Source organism: Bombina bombina, chromosome 7, assembly GCF_027579735.1.
Source record: "Bombina bombina isolate aBomBom1 chromosome 7, aBomBom1.pri, whole genome shotgun sequence".
NCBI lineage: Eukaryota > Metazoa > Chordata > Amphibia > Anura > Bombinatoridae > Bombina > Bombina bombina.
This window is the reverse complement of record NC_069505.1, coordinates 168,151,923-168,173,000: the sequence shown is the minus strand read 5'-3', so window position 1 is coordinate 168,173,000 and position 21,078 is coordinate 168,151,923. Positions and strand designations below refer to the sequence as shown.

General features: G+C 37.5%; 1 protein-coding gene across 1 annotated transcript in view; it reads right to left on the bottom strand.

The window, feature by feature from the left end:
- The window catches only part of ELP4 (elongator acetyltransferase complex subunit 4), a 635,326-nt gene that overhangs the window by 434,958 nt on the left and 179,290 nt on the right, over positions 1 to 21,078 (bottom strand). The window lies entirely within an intron of this gene.

Genomic DNA, 21,078 nt, shown 5'->3' with positions numbered 1-21,078 from the left:
GCTATGCCAGTATATATAAGATCACAAAAGAAACCACAGTTACCGTCAAAAAACGACAATCCGCCAAGAAAAGACACAGGACAAGAACTAGAAGAGGCGGCTGGTGGAAAAACCCCAGCAAAAAACATCTCTAAATCAGAAGGTGTAGTGATTAATATTAGCAGTAGGGGACTTGATAAGGATGAGCTCAATGTGCTTAGTAGGGGCTTGAGTTTTGTCCCCACTCCAAGAATAGAGCCTTTTGATAATGTCATTGATGTTCATCGACTACAGAGGACACTCAAACTAAAGGACCACTTTAAAAGCTCACAGCAGAATATCGGTGATACCAGATTTGTTAAGAAATCTACTTTTGAACCAAAGAGCACTCATTCCACCATCAAGACCGTTACTAAGGTGTGTGTTAGAGAAATCAATGACAATTTGAGTAAAGTGGAAAGTCGTAGAACTAATCTTAACAACCTTGAATGGGAAGCTCTCCAGCGGCTAAAGAAAGGTGAATCCATCATCATTAGACCCGCTGATAAGGGGGGTGCCATAGTTGTAATGGACTATCAGTATTATCGACAGGAGCTACTGCAGCAACTTGAAGATAGCAATACCTATAGGAAACTTCCACATAATCCCACGTCACTGTTTAAAAAGAAACTAGACAACAGTCTCTCCCAGGCCTTGAATGGTGGCTATATTGAACAATCAGTATTTGACTATCTCATGACGTAACATCCAAGGCACCCCATCATCTATACCATTCCTAAAATCCAAAAGAATCTGGATAATCCACCAGCCCGCCCGATTGTCTCCGCTGTTGGATCCCTTTTTCAGAACTAGGCAAAATACATTGATTTCCATTTACAGGATGTAGTGAGAAACACTGAGGCCTATCTATTGGACTCCATCGAATTCATCAATTTCTTTCATGATAGGCTTTTTCCCAAACATATTATTGGTCACACTTGATGTTAACAGCCTCTACACCATTATCCCACATGACATGGGTGTAGAGGCGGTGAGACAATTATTGAGCAATTCTGATACTTACATGGGTCCCCCCATTGAAATGCTCTTGGATTGGCTGATGATGTGCTTAACTCATAATTATTTCAGATTTGAGGACACCTTTTACCTTCAGTTGATTGGGACGGCCATGGGATCGAGTCTGGCCCCCTCATATGCCAATTTGTTTATGGCATGGTTCGAAAACAAGTATGTATTTCTTAGGCCTGTAATTTCTTTGGCTGATGTTGCAGCTGTTTCATCTTTTTTGGTTGGAAACTTTAGAGCAACAAGTATCGGATTATGATTTGTTTGGCATTGTTAACTTGATTCAACATGCTAATAATTTATTTTGTGATGCCATTTTTTGATATTATCAAAATTGAGGTTAAATCTATGTCTTTAGCTATTTTAGCTAGAATAACTTTGTGGCTTAAATCTTGGAATGCTGATTTGATTTCTAAATCTAGATTTCTATTTTCTTTCCTTCCAAGGTAATACATTTTTTGGTTCACAGTTGTATTCAATACTTTCAACTGTTACTGTGGGGAAGGGTTTTTTTTTGCCTCAAGATTAAGTTCTAAGGGTAAATCTTAAGCTTATAACGTTTTTGTTCTTAATAGGGAAAAGAAACCTAATTCTTCCCCAAGTAATATGTTTCTAATTGGAAGCTTTCTTCAAAATGGAATGAATTCAAGCCATTTAAGAGATCAAAGCCAGTCCCCAAATTTGCATGAAGGTGCGGCCCTTATTCTAGCTTAGCTGGTAGGGGGCAGGTTAAGATTTTTCTACAGTTGTTTTGTTCAAATCGGTCCAAACTCCTTAGATTGGGGTACAGAATAGGATTCAGAGTAAGAACTATACGATGGTGATCTAACCACCAAGTCAGAGATAGTTGAATATTGGGATTCAAGGATATTAAATGTGATATCCTAGAATAATCCCTGCACCATTAATTCAGCATTAAAAATTGGAGAGGTCTCATATGAAAACGAGCAAAGGGAATAGAGTCCAATGCTGCAGTCATGAGACCTAAAACTTCCATGCATATAGCTACTGAAGGAAATAATAGAGACTGAAGGTTCCGACAAGCTGAACCCAATATAAATTGTCTCTTGTCTGTTAGAGACAAAGACATTGACATAATCTATCTGGAAACCTAAAATAAAAGGTGACCCTTATCTGAGGAATCAAGGAACTTTCTTGGTAAAATGATCCTCCAACCATGTCTTTGAAGAAACAACAGAAGTTGAATTGTATGAGATTCTGCAGAATGAAAAGACTGAGCAAGTACCAAGATATCGTCCAAATAAGGAAATACTGAGAACCTTTGAAAAGATTCCTAGGCCAGAAAGGAAGAGCAACAAATTGGTAATGCTTGTCTAAAAAAGAGAATCTTAGAAAACGAAAATAATCTGAATGAAACAGAATATGAAGATATGCATCCTGTTTATTGTCGGCAAATAATGCCCTTGCTGAACAAAAGGCAGAATAGACCTTATAATCACCATTCTGAAAGATGGTACTCTTACATGACAATTCAAAAGATATTCTTTCTTTGGGACAATGAATAGTTCTGAATAAAACCCCAGACCCTGTTCCTGAAACGGAACTGGTATGAATACCCCAGATAACTCCAGGTCTGAAACACTTCAGGAAAATCTGAGCCTTACTGGGATTGCTGGAATATGTGAAAGAGAAAAAGACTTCTCACAGGCGGTCTTACTCTGAATCCTATTCTGTACCCCAATCTAAGGAGTTTGGACCGATTTGAACCAAACAACTGTAGAAAAATCTTAACCTGCCCCCTACCAGCTAAGCTAGAATAAGGGCCGCACCTTCATGCAAATTTGGGGACTGGCTTTGATCTCTTAAATGGCTTGAATTCATTCCATTTTGAAGAAAGCTTCCAATTAGAAACATATTACTTGGGGAAGAATTAGGTTTCTGTTTCCTATTAAGAACAAAAATGTTATAAGCTTTAGATTTACCCTTAGAACTTAATCTTGAGGCAAAAAAAAACCCTTCCCCACAGTAACAGTTGAAAGTATTGAATCCAACTGTGAACCAAAAAATTTATTACCTTGGAAGGAAAGAAAATAGAAATCTAGATTTAGAAATCAAATCAGCATTCCAAGATTTAAGCCACAAAGTTCTTTTAGCTAAAATTGCTAAAGACATAGATTTAACCTCAATTTTGATAATATCAAAAAATGGCATCACAAAATAAATTATTAGCATGTTGAATCAAGTTAACAATGCCAAACAAATCATAATCCGATACTTGTTGCTCTAAAGTTTCCAACCAAAAAAGATGAAACAGCTGCAACATCAGCCAAAGAAATTGCAGGCCTAAGAAAAGGACCTGAAAATAAATAAATTAATTTTCCTTAGATAAGATACAAGTTTCCCATCTGAAGGATCTTTAAAATAAATACTATTTTGCATAGGAATAGTAGTACGTTTAGCAAGAGTAGAGGTAGCCCCATTAACTTTTGGGATCTTTTCCCAAAACTCCAAACTAACTGCTGGCAAAGGATACAATTTTTAAAACCTTAAAGTGAAGGTAAAGTTTGCCGGTTTTCTCACCCTTACTATATTACTAAGATACTATATAGTGTGATCGCTATGTTTTTTTTAAATTATTGCAATATGTATTATTGTATTTATAACTATAGATTTTACGTATTTTGCTGGTCTTCGCTCCTCCCTCCATCAATTTCCGGATTTTACAGTCTCTTACGTACAGAGCGGTCCCACCCGCTCTATACGTACATCAAATGCGCGTTCTCGCTTGGTGGACAAAGTGCGCATGCGCACAACACGGCTTCTCTTCTATTTGCGCCTGCGTGAGTGAAAATCTTTGAGACCTAATGCGCACTCGCCAATCCTGATCATCTCTTTCCGAATTGCGCATGCGATCAACTGGAGCGAGCCCGACAGATTCTCAACATATGAATCCTCTCCGCTCGCAGATTGATAAATCTTGCCCTAAGAGAATGAATTAACATTGCTAACAAAAGGTACATTTAAAAGTATTGTAAGATTGCATGCCCTGTTTCAATAATGGAAGTTTATTTTCCATTGTAAAGGGACTTTAGACATCCAATCAGGATGCTAGTCCTTGGACTTCAAAGGAGCATGCACCTGGCATGTGCAGGCACAGTCACTTTATATCATTCTTCAGTTTAAAGGGGCTTTAAACTTACAAACTAATGTTATAACATTAGCTTAGTGGCAGATTTATACATTAACGGATTGCAGAGAATTTTTATTTAAAATTTCATTTTTCCTTGCTCTACTAAGCGGGTCACGCCATTAAACTGAATGTAGCTCACTCCTGCTACTAGACCAGAGCGGGAGCGAGCTACATTCAGTTTAATGGCGCGACTGGGCACGCTGTAACTAGCTGAGGAAAAAACAGACCTGCTCAGTAGAGCAAGGAGCGGCGTTCTGGATAAATGAACTTTTAAATAAAAATTCTCTGCAATCCTTTAATGTATAAATCTGCCACTAAGCTAATGTTATATAATTCTGCACTATGTGCAGAATTATATAACATTCGTTTGTAAGTTTACTGCCCCTTTAAGGAAATCAGCAATGATTAGCTTTTTTTTCCTCACCATGCAGATGACAGTAAAAAAATAGTAGCTCTGTATCACTCTGATGAACTGAAGAAACTGTAAAATATCTTCCATTTTTATACAGAGATGTACAGTCAGTTTTTACAGTTATGGTGCATCACTTTCAAGGGAATTAGCGTATGGATATTATGTCCCTTTAAGTACACTGTGAAGAATAAAGAATAGTGCTTATTTAATCCAGCTAAACACAGACAGTTTTGATGCTGTCACAAAATAAACTACTTTTAGGGAAAGATATACATTGCTGTTAAGGGATCACAGAAAGCTTCTTTATTTATTGTGAGTTGCATCCATAGTGTGATACGTGACATGATGCCATTATCTTCACCCAACTGGAAAGGAAATGTTCATGAATTCTAACATCTAATTACATCTGAAACTTAATTGAACTTGATTTCACAAAATAGGGTCTTAATCGTGATTGTACTGGAAAGCTGTCTGAAAATATTTTAACTTAAAGTAACAGTCTACTTTAGAATTTGTATTGTTTAAAAAGATAGATAATTCCTTTATTACCGATTCCCCAGTTTTGCATAACCAACACAGTTATATTAATATACTTTTTGCCTCTGTCATTACCTTGTATCTAAGCCTCTGCAGACATCCACCTTATTTCAGTTGTTTTGACAGACTTGCATTTTAGCCAATCAGTAAGTAATTCCATGGGCGTGAGCACAATGCTATCTATATGGCACATGTAAACTAACACCCTCTAGCTGTGAAAAACTGTCAAACTTATTGAGATAAGAGGCGGCCTTCAAGGGCTTAAAAATTAGCAATGAGCCTACCTAGGATTTGCATTTAACTAAGAATACCAAGAGACCAAAGAAAATTTGATGATAAAAGTGAATTGGAAAGTTGTTTAAAACTGCATGCCCTATCTGAATCATGAAAGTGTCATTTTGACTAGACTGTCCCTTTAATCATGTAACCACAGTGAAGAAATATCAGTACTCTTTACGTTTCTCTAATTATTTTTTTTAATATTGCTTTTAGGCTGAAAATAAAACAAAGCTTCAAGCACAAAATATAGATCCCATTATTGCAGAAGGAAGAAAATGATATTGGCAGCCGCCAATCCCGTAAAAATAGAAGAATGATCAACTATATCTAAGAAATCCCATGCACACAATCACCTATGTCCAAGTAATGTAAGGATAGTTTCACTGAAGTTCAAGTAGAGAAGTCACATAACCACCTATATCCAAGCTATACAAGAAGAAGATCATCACTTATTTCCAACAAGCAGGATGGGTATGATCATTTATGTACAAGCCTTGATCCAGAAATAAGAAGGGCTTCATCAACTATATCTAATCAACAAAAGAGTAAATTTATTCATGTCCAAGCAATAGATTGAATGTGATAAACAATGTTCAAGTAATGGTAAGGAAATAATCTACATCTAAGTCAGGGGTCAACAAATCTGTTTAGAATTTAGGAGCCAGACAAACCTTTAGGAGCCAGACAGTGGTATTTCTATTTAGATATATGTAGAATAACCCATAATGTTAGAAGCTACAGGTATAATACTAGGAGCCAGTGGCTCCTTGGCTCCTGGGTTTGTCGAGCCCTGATCTAAGTAATGGCAGGGATGTGATCATCCAAGTAATGCGAGATGTGTAGTCATCAATATCCTTGATATGCTTGATAACCAATGTCCATGTAAATGAATGTAGGCTTTCCCCTATTTCTATTACTTTTATACAAGGAATGGATGAAAGATAATTACCTATTTTCAAAATTTGAATCTTAATAATTGTTTGACAACTTATGCCTGTGTGAATTAATGGATTTACTCACATATTTTTACCATCTACATCCAATCAGGGAAGTATAATCACCTATGTCTAAGGAATGAAAGGGACCTAAAGGGACCTTATAGTTTTAAAAATGACATGCTCTAATCTGTTAGAGCATATCATTTTAAGACTATCAACCCTTGTCTACTGTGTGCTAAACCCCTGCAAACACACAGTAAAAATACAGCTCTGGGAGAGAACTGCTAATCCTGAGCAGAAAACGCTGCTTATAATATCAGCAGTGCTAGTCACATGACACAGACACTGCTGGATCAAAGGCATTTTCCAGCTTGGGACCCACAGTGCTCTGCAGGTTCTGATCGGTATTTTTACTGTGTTTAACCCTTTGTGGGGGTTAAACACACAGTAGTCTATTGTCAATAGTCTTAAAATTACATGCTCTAGCAAATAGAGCACATACGTTTTTCGATAATCATGACCCTTTAATCATTTATATCCAAGTAAGAGCAACAATTTTAGTAGTTTCAGCTCATGTTTTTAGCAGACCAAGTACTTTTACAAAATAGCATCTAACATATAAATCATTTTTAACATTGGACGTTGAACTTTGCGTTGCGTGCTGGACTGGATTGGATTAGACCACAATATTTTAGCAAAACAGTAGTGCTGAAACACCGCTTCTTACATATGAAATACAAACAAACCCGGTCATTTTTGTGTTTCATTCAGAGTTGTCAAGGAATTAGACTTGTGGGGCTTTTTACCTGTCTTTACATTGCCGCTAAGCTTTACACATATGATAAATGTATTATGTAGAATTATTTTGGAGAAAGCACACTAGATTGATTTATCAGCACCATAACGGCAAATAAGAAATTACAAATAAAAAAAAAAACAAAAGATTAGAAGCACAAAACATTAGTATGAAATATTCTAAGATATAAAACAAATGTTCAAATACCATTTCAAATACTTGTTTCCTATATTCTGAGCAGAACTCACATTTTTTTGCACTCCAAAGTAACTGTAGCAAATGAAAATTGATACCAAATGGCAACATTTTTGTAACTCCACAAAACAAAATGTTTTCTGTTTTACTTGGATAGTGATATCAGGATGTTACACCTAATTGCCTAATTTCATAGGTGTGCACAGCAGATTTCATTAGGGTGTGCACAGCAGATTTCATTAGGGTGTGCACAGCAGATTTCATTAGGGTGTGCACAGCAGATTTCATTAGGGTGTGCACAGCAGATTTCATTAGGGTGTGCACAGCAGATTTCATTAGGGTGTGCACAGCAGATTTCATTAGGGTGTGCCTTGAGGGAATTCTTTTTAGGTGACAAAATACGTAAATAGAAAGGACATTCGTTTTAATTCACATTGGAGATCTCTTGCACTATGTCCTACAATCTTATTGCACTAGCGAGAGTAGCAGCGCTGTGAAGGCAGAAGACGCAATCAGGTTGCTCTCTCCCTCTGTCTGGCAGATTAGATGGGAGAGGGGATTGCCACCTTTTCTGGAAAGAAAAACCAGTCATGCTCATAACTTGACCAGTGTCTTATAATTCGATTTTAAGACACTTAGAAGAAGCTTCACCTTGATAGCATCTTTATTTCTATATTTAATCTTTATTTTCAACTTTGACCTGAACCTTAAAAATACCGGCCATGGCAGTAAAATGCCGGCCATGGCAGTAAAATACCGGCTGGGTGGCCCCAGGTAACTGTGGTGCAACAGGAAAATCTCCTAGTTTTGTCAATCGGCATAGTCTGGAGTTGGCTGCATTTGAGTGTACTTGGGCACACCACGCACACCTATGTACAATGTTATATGATATTTCCTCTTAGTCACATTACTTTGGTCTACACATTGGAATTGATGAAAAACTTCCTCCAGTGATACCAAAGTCTGAGCATTGCCAATATCACCTCTCCCTCACATTTGATATTTTTGCATAAGGATAAGTTTGCTATCATCAGTAGCAATGCCCCTGTTAATAAATACGTATCAATAAGTATCATATTACAGTTGTATTAATAGAAATCTAAATACAGTGTATGTTGTAGAAAAATAACCACACACTGAATAATCAGCTAAATGGATAAGAATTCTGTTTTGCGTTATATTCCTGTATTCTGATAAATGTCCTATTTGTACGACAACCTGTGACTGTGCTGAAGGAGCAACTCCGAACACTATACTGTAGGAACTGTTATGACATGCCTGTTTCCATAGATACCACAGCGAGTGGGGAAAGGCTCCTGTCAGGGACCAATTTACTTCTCCAGAGGGGCACTGCCACCAAAGGCAAGGCATGCTTTGCCCACAGGTCTCTGTAAGCTCTGAAATATGAGGAGCCTACTAAATGAGCATACATATAATCCACAAAGCTCATGCCTGATAATAAGAAAAATAAAATATGTGAGAAAAGCTTTGTATTTAAGACTCAAACCATATTTAGTCAATGTGTGTATTTTCATAAGAAGTATACAGAACACAGTTTTATTGACATAACTTGTTCAATGCACAAACTACTTAAAAAAGATAGATAAATAGATAGATCGATAGATAGAAAACTAAAATGTGGTACTTATTATAGGACAAGAAAGGGGCATTGTATTTTTTTTTTGTAATATAACAGTTTTAACATAACTTAAAGGGACAGTCTTCACCAGAATTGCTATTGTTTAAAAAAGAAAGAAAGATAGTTTTGCATAACCAACACAGTTATATAAATACACTTTTTACCTAAGCCTTTGCAAACTGCCTCCTTATTTCAGTTCTTTTGACAGACATCCATTTTAGCCAATCAGAGCTTGCTCACTGGAACTCCAAGTGCATGAGCACAGTGTTATCTATATGATACACATGAACTAACACCCTCTAGTGGTGAAAACTGTCAAAACGTCTTGAGAGAAGAGGCAGCCTTCAAGGGCTTAGAAATTAGCATATGAACATCCTAGGTTTAGCTTTCAACTAAGAATATCAAGAGAACAAAGCAAAATTGGTGATAAAAGTAAATTGGAAAATTGTTTAAAATGATATTCTCCATCTGAATCATGAAAGTTTATTTTGGACTAGACTGTCCCTTTAAAGGGACAGTAAAGTCAAAATAAAACTTGAACGAGTTAGGTAGGGGATGACAATTCAAACAACTTTTTAATTTACTTCTATTATCAATTTTGCTTAGTCCTCTTGGTATCCTTTCCTAAAGGGTAATCCTAGGTGAGCTCAGGAGTGTGCACGTGTCTTTAGCCATCTGACAAAAATGTTTATAACAATGTTATACATAATTGCAAAACACTGCTGTCATAGAGTGCTAAGGACATTTGCACACTCCTAAGGCTCCTACCAGCCTAGGTAGGTTTGATATTTGATCTTAGAACTACATTGGAAAACTGTTTAAAATTGCATGCTCTATCTGAACCATGAAACTTTAAAGGGACATGAAACCCAAACATTTTCTTCCATGATTCAGATAGAGAATACAATTTCAAAAAACTTTCTAATTTACTTGTATTATCCAATTTGTTTCTTCCTCTTGGAATCATTTGTTGAAGGAGCAGCAATGCTCTACTGGTTTCTAACTGAACACATGGGTGAGCCAATCACAATCAATATATATATGCAGCCACCAATCAACAGCTAGAACCTAGGTTCTCTGCTGCCCCTGAGCTTGCTAGATAAACCTTTCAGCAAAGGATAACAAGAGAAGGAAGCAAATTAAATAACAGAAGTAAATTTAAAAGATGTTTAAAATTGTATTCTCTATCTGAATAATGAAAGAAAATGTTGGGGTTTCATGTCCCTTTAATGCTGACTTTACTGTTCCTTTAACATGGGTGATCAAGCAGTGAAATGCTCATCAAATATTTCCTCAGCAAAAAAATAATAATATATAATTGCAGGACTAAGGGATTTTTTTTCATTTATAAGTCAGATAATTCACTTCTATTATCAAATGTGTTTAATTCTTTTTGTATCCTTTGTTAACGGAGAAACAATTCGCTACTGGGAGTTAGCTGAACACATCTGGTGAGGGAATGACAGATGGTATACATGCAGCCACCAATCAGCAACTGACTCCCAGTAGTGCATTGCTGCTCCTCAGCCTAGTAAGGTTTGCTTTCCAACAAGAGATCAAATAACTAAAGCAAATTACACAACAGAAGTAACTTGGAAAGTTGTTTAAAATTCAATTAAAGTTAAATTTTGACTTTACTTCCACTTTAAATATGTATAATTACTGGAAACACAAGTACTACTGCTGAGGTTTGAGACCAGAGGATACAAATTGTGTTGTTTTTTATCTAGGCAGCACTAAAAATGGTTACACCTCATTTTAGCAACCAAAATGTTTCTTCAAGGGTCATAGTTAAAATATTTGTAGGCAGAGAAAAAATGATGGAATCTATAGCCAAAATTGTGAAATCAATATCACTTACTAAACGATAATATGGAAATGTAAACATTTGTCAATCTACAATAATTAGACCAGGGGGTGCCCAAACTATTTTATATAGAAGGACAAAATAAAACAAAAGTATACTTGTAATAACACAAAAGTATACTTGTAATAACACAAAAGTATACTTGTAATAACACAAAAGTATACTTGTAATAACACAAAAGTATACTTGTAATAACACAAAAGTATACTTGTAATAACACAAAAGTATACTTGTAATAACACAAAAGTATACTTGTAATAACACAAAAGTATACTTGTAATAACACAAAAGTATACTTGTAATAACAGAAAAGTATACTTGTAATAACACAAAAGAAATAAAGTAAATGTGTGCACACACAAAAGGAAAATATAATTTATTCTTACCTGATGAATTCAATTATTTATTGGTGGTGAGAGTCTATAAAATCCTTACTCTTGGAAAGTACAATATCTGGCCACCAGGAGGAGGCAGAGACACCCAATACCAGAGTTTTCAAATATCCCTCCATCTTCCCCTTCCTTCCCAGTAGGATGCATAGCCAAGGATATATAACAAAAAGAAAGAGAGATAATGGGGCAAAGAGGTGCATACTAGAACTGCCGCCCCCAGAGAAAAGATGGATGGGTTTGTGGACTCTCACCACCACAAAATCAAATAATTTATCAGGTAAGAATAAATTATCTTTTCTTTCTATGGTGGTGAGTCCACAAAATCCTTACTCTTGGGATCCAATACCCAAGCTGTGGAGTACACAAAAAAGAGGTTGGTACAAAAAGGTAAAGACAGGCACCTATTTGCCAGGAACAACCACCTGAAAAAACTTTCTACCAAAAACTGCCTCACACAAGGCAAAGATGATACCATGTCAAAATATGCAAGGAAAACCAGTATACAACCTTGCAAACCGGTTATATAAATACTCCATGTCTGAAGGCAAAGGCATTGGAAACAGAACAAGTAAAAAGAGATATAACTCTTAGAGGAGGCTAATGAGCCACCTTCAAATAAGCTAGCAAGAGATAAATCAGTCAACACACCAAGAAAATGGACATAGATGTCAGAGCTTTGTGTTGACTAGACACCACAAAAAATGGAAAACTAACGATAGGCCTAATGACCTGCAGAGATAACGTCTAAGTTATGCATAGATGATATGAAAACCAGAAAACAGCATTATAAACAGTTTTAGTCTCACCACCGCCTAAACAATCTCTGAATATCAGGCAAGCTAAAACACATCATGTGTAACATCCAGAAAGAGCATATACTCTCAATGTACTAGCTCAGAAACCCTTATCCAGGCCATTATGAAGAAACAGCAAATACAGGGGCTTCTCACCAATGCCAAGAATGACCCAATTCAAAGCACCAAGGAAAATAAACTCTCCCCACCTTATAGAAAGTTATTCTAAACACAGACTCACGAGCATGTATAACAGTCTCTATGACAGATGGGGAACAACCACTATAAAATAATAAACAACCAAACAACCTCTAACAGACAAGTTGAGAGAAAGAAGATCTTGGAAATGATAGAACCTGAAATAATGAAATCTGACCATGTGGTAAGTGTCATGTAGAAGCGCTGAACATCTGCACAAGGTTGGTGCACCACGATCTTCTCAACTATGTAGAAACTAAAAAGAATTGCTGATACCTGCTCCTGCTTGATCTGAGCCTCTACTTGGGAAGCAGCACAATTAGAAGAAAATGGAAAACTAGAGAACAATAAGGCATCTATCAGGTCTACCTGAGACCATTGACCACAACCCGTATCTGGAAAGCTAGTGGTTAAGGCGGAAGGCAATAAGGCATCTATCAGGTACGCCTATACCTACACTACCAGAACAACATATAAGGTTGGTGGTCCAACAGCAGATGCTGCACAGAGGGCTACTGTTTGAGCTTGGAGAACGGACTTTAAAACAAATGCCGCAAAGATGTGCAGGGGCCATGCAGTGACCACCTTGCAAAGCATGCATATATTAAGAGTAGGAAGAAAATCAACAGAACCCCCCACAGAGGGATAGAACTGGAACTATTCCAGACAGATCTCTAGTAAAAAAAAAAACTAGAGACATATGTTGCATCATTCTACTTAAAAATAGAGGAGAAATACCTCCTTAAAGAAGGAAGAAATGGAATCTAAACCCACGCCTCCATTTGGAGACCAGAATACCCAAAACACTTGAAAAATGCTAATCTCAAGACTGGCACCTTAAACATAAAGGAACAGGCCTACACAGATATCATCGCAGATTCGATTTGAGAAAAGATAAACTGTCAGAGGTCAACCCACCCTATAAACCTAAGAAGGAATGTGACCAGTCTTAAAGGGATAGTTAAAGGGACACTGAACCCAAATTTTTTCTTTCATGATTCAGATAGAGCATACAATTTTAATCAACTTTCTAATTTACTCCTATTATCAAATTTTCTTAATTCTCTTGGTATGTTTATTTGAAAAGCAAGAATGTAAGTTTAGATGCCGGCCCATTTTTGGTGAACAACCTGGGTTGTCCTTGCTGATTGGACAGCACCAATAAAATGGTGCTGTCCATGGTTCTGAACCAAAAATTTGCTGGCTCCTTAGCTTAGATGCCTTCTTTTTAAAATAAAGATAGCAAGAGAATGAAGAAAAATTGATAATAGAAGAAAAAAATTGGGTTCAGTGTCCCTTTAACTCAAAATGTTTTATTGTTTAAAAAGATAGATAATCCCTTTATTACCCATTCCCCAGTTTTGCACAGAAAACACAGTAATATTAATACACTTTCTACCTCAAATTACCTTGCATCTAATTCTCTTCTGAAAGCCCCCTGAACACATGACTTTTTATTTATTATCTATTGACTTGCATTTAAGCTAATTAGTCCTGTGTTGTGCACAACCCATGGGCATTAGCACAATGTTATATATATGGCTCACACAAACTAGCACTCCCCTGTTGTGAAAAGCTAATAAAAAAAGGTTGTGATAAGAGGCTCTCTGTAGTGGCTTTTCCAGGCAGACATTTAGAGGTTTAAATGTTATAAATAACTGTATATTAATAAAACAATGTTGGTTGTGCAAAGCTGGGAAATGGGTAGTAAAGGCAATATCTATCTTTTTAAACAATAACAATGTTTGTGTTAACTGTCCCTTTAAGTGATGTAACAGCCTAGAATATCCTGAAGCAAGGAGACTGCACCCTCAGCTTCAAAGGCATACCAGAAAATAATCCTGAAAGAACAATTAAACACCACCACCCCATTATCAGAAAAGTTTTATTAAAAGAGGCTAAACAAGCAGAAGAAAGATATCCACTACTGCAGATGCATCAGGACTGCCCACTAATCTGAGGCAGTTACTGCAGAATAGGAAGAAATGGCAATACCAAAATTAAACAGGTACTACAGTGTACCTCATGCCCGCACAACAGGAATAATTAGATACAGAGGAACATCTGATAACTGTAACAAAGGCTAGAAACAGTTTCTGCAGAGAATTGCAATACCAGGTTTAACTAGACATAATGGTATTCATTAGAGCCGCCATGAAGTATATAAGTATACCGGTGGAATACTCTAAATACTGCAATACAGGACTGAATCAGATACTGCAATCTACCTAGACATTCAATACAGACAAAAAGCAGTCACTGCAGTACATCTTAAAACTGTAATTGCTGACTTCAGGCCATTACTGGGGAATACCTCAAACTGCAATACAGGAGGAAAGTGTTACACTGAAACTGCAATACAGGAGGAAAGTGTTACACTGAAACTGCAATACAGGAGGAAAATGTTACACTGAAACTGCAATGTAGGAGGGAAGTGTTACACTGAAACTGCAATGCAGGAGGGAAGTGTTACACTGAAACTGCAATGCAGGAGGGAAGTGTTACACTGAAACTGCAATGCAGGAGGGAAGTGTTACACTGAAACTGCAATACAGGAGTAAGTGTTACACTGAAACTGCAATGCAGGAGGGAAGTGCTACACTGAAACTGCAAATCAGGAGGGAAGTGTTACACTGAAACTGCAATGCAGGAGGAAAGTGTTACAATGAAACTGCAATAAAGGAGGAAAGTGTTAGACTGAAACTGCAATACAGGAGGAAAGTGTTACACTGAAACTGCAACGCAGGAGGAAAGTGTTACACTGAAACTGCAATGCAGGAGGAAAGTGTTACACTGAAACTGCAATGCAGGAGGAAAGTGTTACACTGAAACTGCAATGCAGGAGGAAAGTGTTACACTGAAACTGCAATACAGAAGGAAAGTGTTATCCAGAAACTGCAATGCAGGAGGGAAGTGTTACACTGAAACTGCAATGCAGGAGGAAAGTGTTACCCTGAAACTGCAATACAGGAGGAAAGTGTTACCCTGAAACTGCAATGCAGGAGGAAAGTGTTACACTGAAACTGCAATGCAGGAGGAAAGTGTTACACTGAAACTGCAATGCAGGAGGAAAGTGTTATACTGAAACTGCAATGCAGGAGGAAAGTGTTACGCTGAAACTGCAATGCAGAATAAAACAGATACCACGGAAACAACCAGAACAGCAATACAGTATTAAAGAAGGTACTGTGGAAGAGACAGATAAAGAGGTCTACACAAAAACTTCAACTTCAAAACATAGTTTAAGAAGATACTGCAGTATATCCTTAGTTGCATACCCCAGACCTGCAATACAGAAATCATGCAGATACTGTAATACATGCTAATATACAATGCAATATTAAGGTAGATACAGTGGTATACACTAGAACTGCAATACCAAACTTCTACATATTGTAATGCTCGTAGGATACTCCACTATCAGACCGAACTCGGACAGTAGTCTTCTTATCCCGGCATTGAGCTGGAATGATAGGAAATATCTCAAAGCAGAGAAAGTTTGTAAGATGAGATAAGTAGCACTCACCACAGGCAGGATAGTCTTCAGCGGCAATGGTAAAGCAACCCAAGGATAAACCACTAGAATGGTCAGGCAGGCAGGGTTTGGCAACAGAGAGGCAATCCAGAAGTTTAGGGGTTAATCAGACAGAGTAGTCAGACAGGCAGAGTTCAGTAGCAGTATATCAATTCAGCAATTTAGGGGTTAATCAGGCAGAGTAGTCAGACAGGCAGAGTTCAGTAGCAGTATGTCAATCCAGCAATTTAGGAGTTAATCAGGCAGAGTAGTCAGACAGGCAGAGTTCGGTAGCAGTATATCAATCCAGCAATTTAGGGGTTTTAACAGGCAGAGTAGTCAGACAGGCAGGAATCATCAACGATAAGGCAAATAGCAGTAAGGATCTATCACACCCAGGAGCACACAAAGTAACACCTATACTTGGGCAGTGATAGATCGTTCCTGAAGAACTTACATAGCCGCAGGATTCGTGCCACAGGAATCCGGACCGGCATGGACAGAGGAGCGTGCAGCGATGACGTCAGCGCTGCACGCATCGGGACCTGACACAGCCCCTGACAATGAGCAGGAAAGGAGATGCTGTGCCCCTAGCAACGGCTAGAGTGGTGCGACATGACACATAAATTGTGGAATACACTAGGCCTGCAATGCCATATATAAGCTGATATTGCAGTATACCTAGAAATGCAAATCAGAATTTAAGCAGATATGCAGAATACACTAGATCTGTGAAACCTATTTATGCAGATACTGTAGTATATACTATAACTGCAATACAAAACCTGCAATGCAATCATTAAGTAGATACTGTGGTATATATTAGAACTGCAACATAAAATTAAAGCAGATATTGTGAAGTACACTACAGTTGCAATATAAAACTTTAGCAAATATGGTATATACTAAGGGCTAGATTTAACAAGCAGCGGATGGTGCTATCTCCACCCAAAGTTTCTGGCTACAGCGAATCATGTCCGCCCAGCATTTAATTTATTCACCGACTAAAACTGCAATACAGGTCAAAAGCAGATACAGCTGTATACCCTGGATCTACAATACAAGATGTATGTACAAATTGCGGTATACTCTAGGACTGTATTCAGACAATAACCAAATTGTAAGCATATGAGACGTCTGTCCCATAAGACAAATACCATGCTAAAACACAGTACTGCTTATATTAAAAAAAGGACTGTAAGAGAATGTGATGCAATATGCAATAGATTAGCCAATTGAACAGTAATTCAAATACATTACAGAGAAATGAGCAGTCCCAAGAATATATCCGTCAAGCAATTTACTTAACAATATATAAAGCCATACGCATTAGCATCATCACAGTTCTTGTAATTTACACTAATTACAGTAAAGTGACTGTTAGCAAAATTGACCACCAAGCAATTTACTGAACCTAGCATAGAGAATAATGCAGTTACCTTAGTACCAACAGTAAATTACAATAATAACCATATTATTTTAAGTAAAAGAATTAGGCTTAAGCAGCAGTACAGGTACAGTACCACAATATACTTAGACCAGTAGTAGCAGACTCCATGTACACATAAAGACAAAATTATTCCCTAATTGTAAAATATTTTTCCCCACCGCCTAGAGAAATTTTTATTACAGAGGGAAAGATCAAACTAGATGCTCCAGATGCAATTACAGGGCCTCACATATCGTGAGACTAAATGTAACATGTCCCCTAAAACAATTAGCCCAAAAACTACAGCAGCATTTTTAATAAAGACAACAATATTCTCCCACCCCAATAGCTACCAGCATAGGGTGAATCCTACCCCTCCGGAGGAATCGTGCTGCCGCAATCTTCCTGCATGCTGCGGATTATGGCTACCGACTGAGAGAGGAAGACAGTGGGCAGAAAGGCAAGCTAAACAAAGTTGTGGCAGAAATCCTAACTCCTAGCCCCACACTTCATGAGCCTACATCAGCCCCTCTTAATCCAGTAATGCTGATGAGCATTACCGCAATATAAATGTGGCTTAGAGACAGCGATTTCAACCAGCAATGATGACCCAATTCTTAAAGTGGCGATAAAAGACCATGAATTTAAACAAACATAGATTTCATGCAATAAAGTACAAACTTTTGGTCCCCTAGTATACACAGTTAACAATGTACCAATTGCATATCCTTAATAAAGTGCTATACAGATGCTGTACACAAGTATACTGACATTATATAATAATAACAGGCTTACTGCTGCAGCCTGTGTCATACTGAGCTGCTAAATTGGCTATGATATACAATAACCTGTGTACTATGGGCTCTGTGGGCTAAAATAGGTACTTACCCAGTGAATGCCCACTCCACTGATCTTACCCAGATATGGAATCTTGAATAAATAGTAAAGAACTCATCAAGTTATGTAACAATAGCAGAGGATATAATGAGGGAGTATATCTACATGGGCCAGGCAGAGGCTAAAGGAACTCTCCCAGCAAAACCTGTGGCAGTCTTGTAACCACAACTCCAGAGAGAAGATTTAGATTGCATAGCCAGTACTCTCCTAAATCCCTCTCTTGCAGGTACTAACCATTGAGGAAAAAAATGGGATTAAAATCCCTGAAATTCAATAAATCTTGAACCCCTCAAGTCTTGCCTTTCTCGTTGATGAGGCAAAAAACTAATGGGAAAAAAGGAGAAGTGGGACGGATATTCCAAAACTCTGGTATGGGTGTCTTTGCCTCCTCCTGGTGGCCAGGTCTTGTATTTCCCAAGAGTAAGAATTTTGTGGACTCTTACCACCATAGAATGACATATCTTAAGAGTCCAAAAAAAGCCAAGCGCAATTTGGTGAAATGTACGTTGGATGATTTGTGAACTACATTACTAGTAGGGTGGGGACTATCCTTGGAACTGAAACCCACTAATAGCGGACATTGAATTAGGCATTGCAGACAGTTATTTTTGTGGACAATCCCTCTGTTAACCAGAGTGATTGTATTTTTTTCTCTTAAATAAAAGTTTGTCTGAGATCAAGGTTCCACTTCTTCTTCCATTTGGAGGATATTATATTGAGACGAGTTCATAGCTCTTGATTATGTGACTAAGGTTCTTTCCTCCATTAGTGTGTTACATTTATAGGACTTCACTATTGTATTTCTTTCTCTCTTTCTTGGGGGTTTTCAGAGAACCATTTAGAAGAAAACCATCATCATTTTTGGACTCTTAAGATATATCCTTTTATGTATGCACAACTACACATTGAGGCCTACTTATCAAGCCGTCAACTGCAAAGACGCTGGAATTCCGCAGAGTAATTGTGGCAAGCTTGATTCCCCTTAGTTTTCAAAGCCTACAGACCGGCAAAAGTTGAAATCTGTGACGTAACATACGATCCGCCGGTCTCAGTCTGACACAGATCGATGCTTACGTCATTACAGATGTTCCGAATGCAGATTCGGCACTATCTGACAACTTTTGCTAGATAACAAATATCTAACAGGTACGCTCGCCACTATTTTGGCCCAGCATACCTGGTTTTCAATCTTCAGCCCTGGAGGCGGTGGATGGCATAGGAATCAATGGGAGTCTGAAAGCAGCGAAAGCTTATGTTCGCTGCTGCCCGATATCCCATTGATTCCTATGGGAGAATTAAAGTTATGTTTACACATAACTCCCTAACATATACCCCGAGTCTAAACACCCCTAATATGCCACCCCGACACTGCCGCCACCTACATTATACTTATTAACCCCTAATCTACCGCCCGCCACCGCCGCCACCTATATTTTACTTATTAACCCCTAATCTGTCGCCCCCTACACCCCCGCCACCTACATTATACTTATTAACCCCTAATCTACCGCCCCGTCACCGCCGCCACCTACATAAAGTTATTAACCCATATCCCGCCGCTCCCGGAGCCCACCGCAACTAAATAAATGTATTAACTCTTAAACCCCTGGCCTGCCACATCACTAGCACTTACTAAACCTATTAACCCCTAAACCGCCAGCCCCCCACATCGCCATAAACTAAATTAAACTATTAACCCCTAAACCTAACAAACCACTAGCTTTATATTAAATATTAACTCATCCCTATCTTATAATAAATTTAAACTTAACTTTAGATTTAAATTAAACTATATTAAACTAATAATTAATCTACACTAACTGTTATACTAAAATTAGATTAAACTATATTAAACTAATAATTAATCTACCCTAACTGTTATACTAAAATTACATTAAACTACACATTAAATTAACTATATTATATATTTAAACACCTAACCCTACAAAAATAATTTAAATCTACAATAAAAAAATACAAAGTTACAAAAAACTAATAACTAAGTTACAAAAAATAACAAACACTAATTTACAAAAAAAATAAACACTAAGTTACACAAAATAAAAAATAAATTATCAAAGATTTAAACTAATTACACCTAATCTAAGAGCCCTATTGGATCAGCCAATAGGATGAAAGCTCAATCCTATTGGCTGAATTCTATCAGCCAATCGGAATCTAAGGGACGCCATTTTGGATGACGTCACTTAAAGGAACCTTCATTGTTCAAGAAGACGTCGTAAGAAGAGGATGCTCCGCGTCGGATGTCTTGAAGATGGAGCCGCTCGGCACCGGATGGATGGATGAAGATAGAAGATGCCGTCTGGGTGAAGACTGCGGGCTTGGATGAAGACTTCTGCCGGCTTCGATGAGGACTTCTCCCGGCTTCTTTGAGGATGGATGTCGGATCTTCAAAACTGTAAGTGGATCTTCAGGGGTTAGTGTTAGGTTTTTTTAAGGGTTTATTGGTAAGTTTTAGATTAGGGTTTGGGCAGCAATAGAGCTAAATGCCCTTTTAAGTGTAATGCCCATCCAAATGCACTTTTCAGGGCAATGGGGAGCTTAGGTTTTTTTAGTTAGGTTTTTATTTGGGGAAGTTGGTTGTGTGGGTGGTGGGTTTTACTGTTGGGGGGGGGTATTTGTATTTTTTATTTACAGGTAAAAGAGCTGATTTCTTTGGGGCAATGCCAAGCAAAAGGCCCTTTTAAAGGCTATTTGTAGTTTATTGTAGGTTAGCTTTTTTTATGGGGGGGGCTTTTTTATTTTCATAGGGCTCTTAGATTAGGTGTAATTAGTTTAAATCTTTGATAATTTATTTTTTATTTTGTGTAACTTAGTGTTTATTTTTTTTTTGTAACTTAGTTGTTAGTTTTTTGTAACTTAGTTGTTAGTTTTTTGTAACTTTGTAATATTTTATTGTAGATTTAAATTATTTGAGTAGGGTTAGGTGTTTAAATATATAATATAGTTAATTTCATTTGTAGTTTAATGTAATT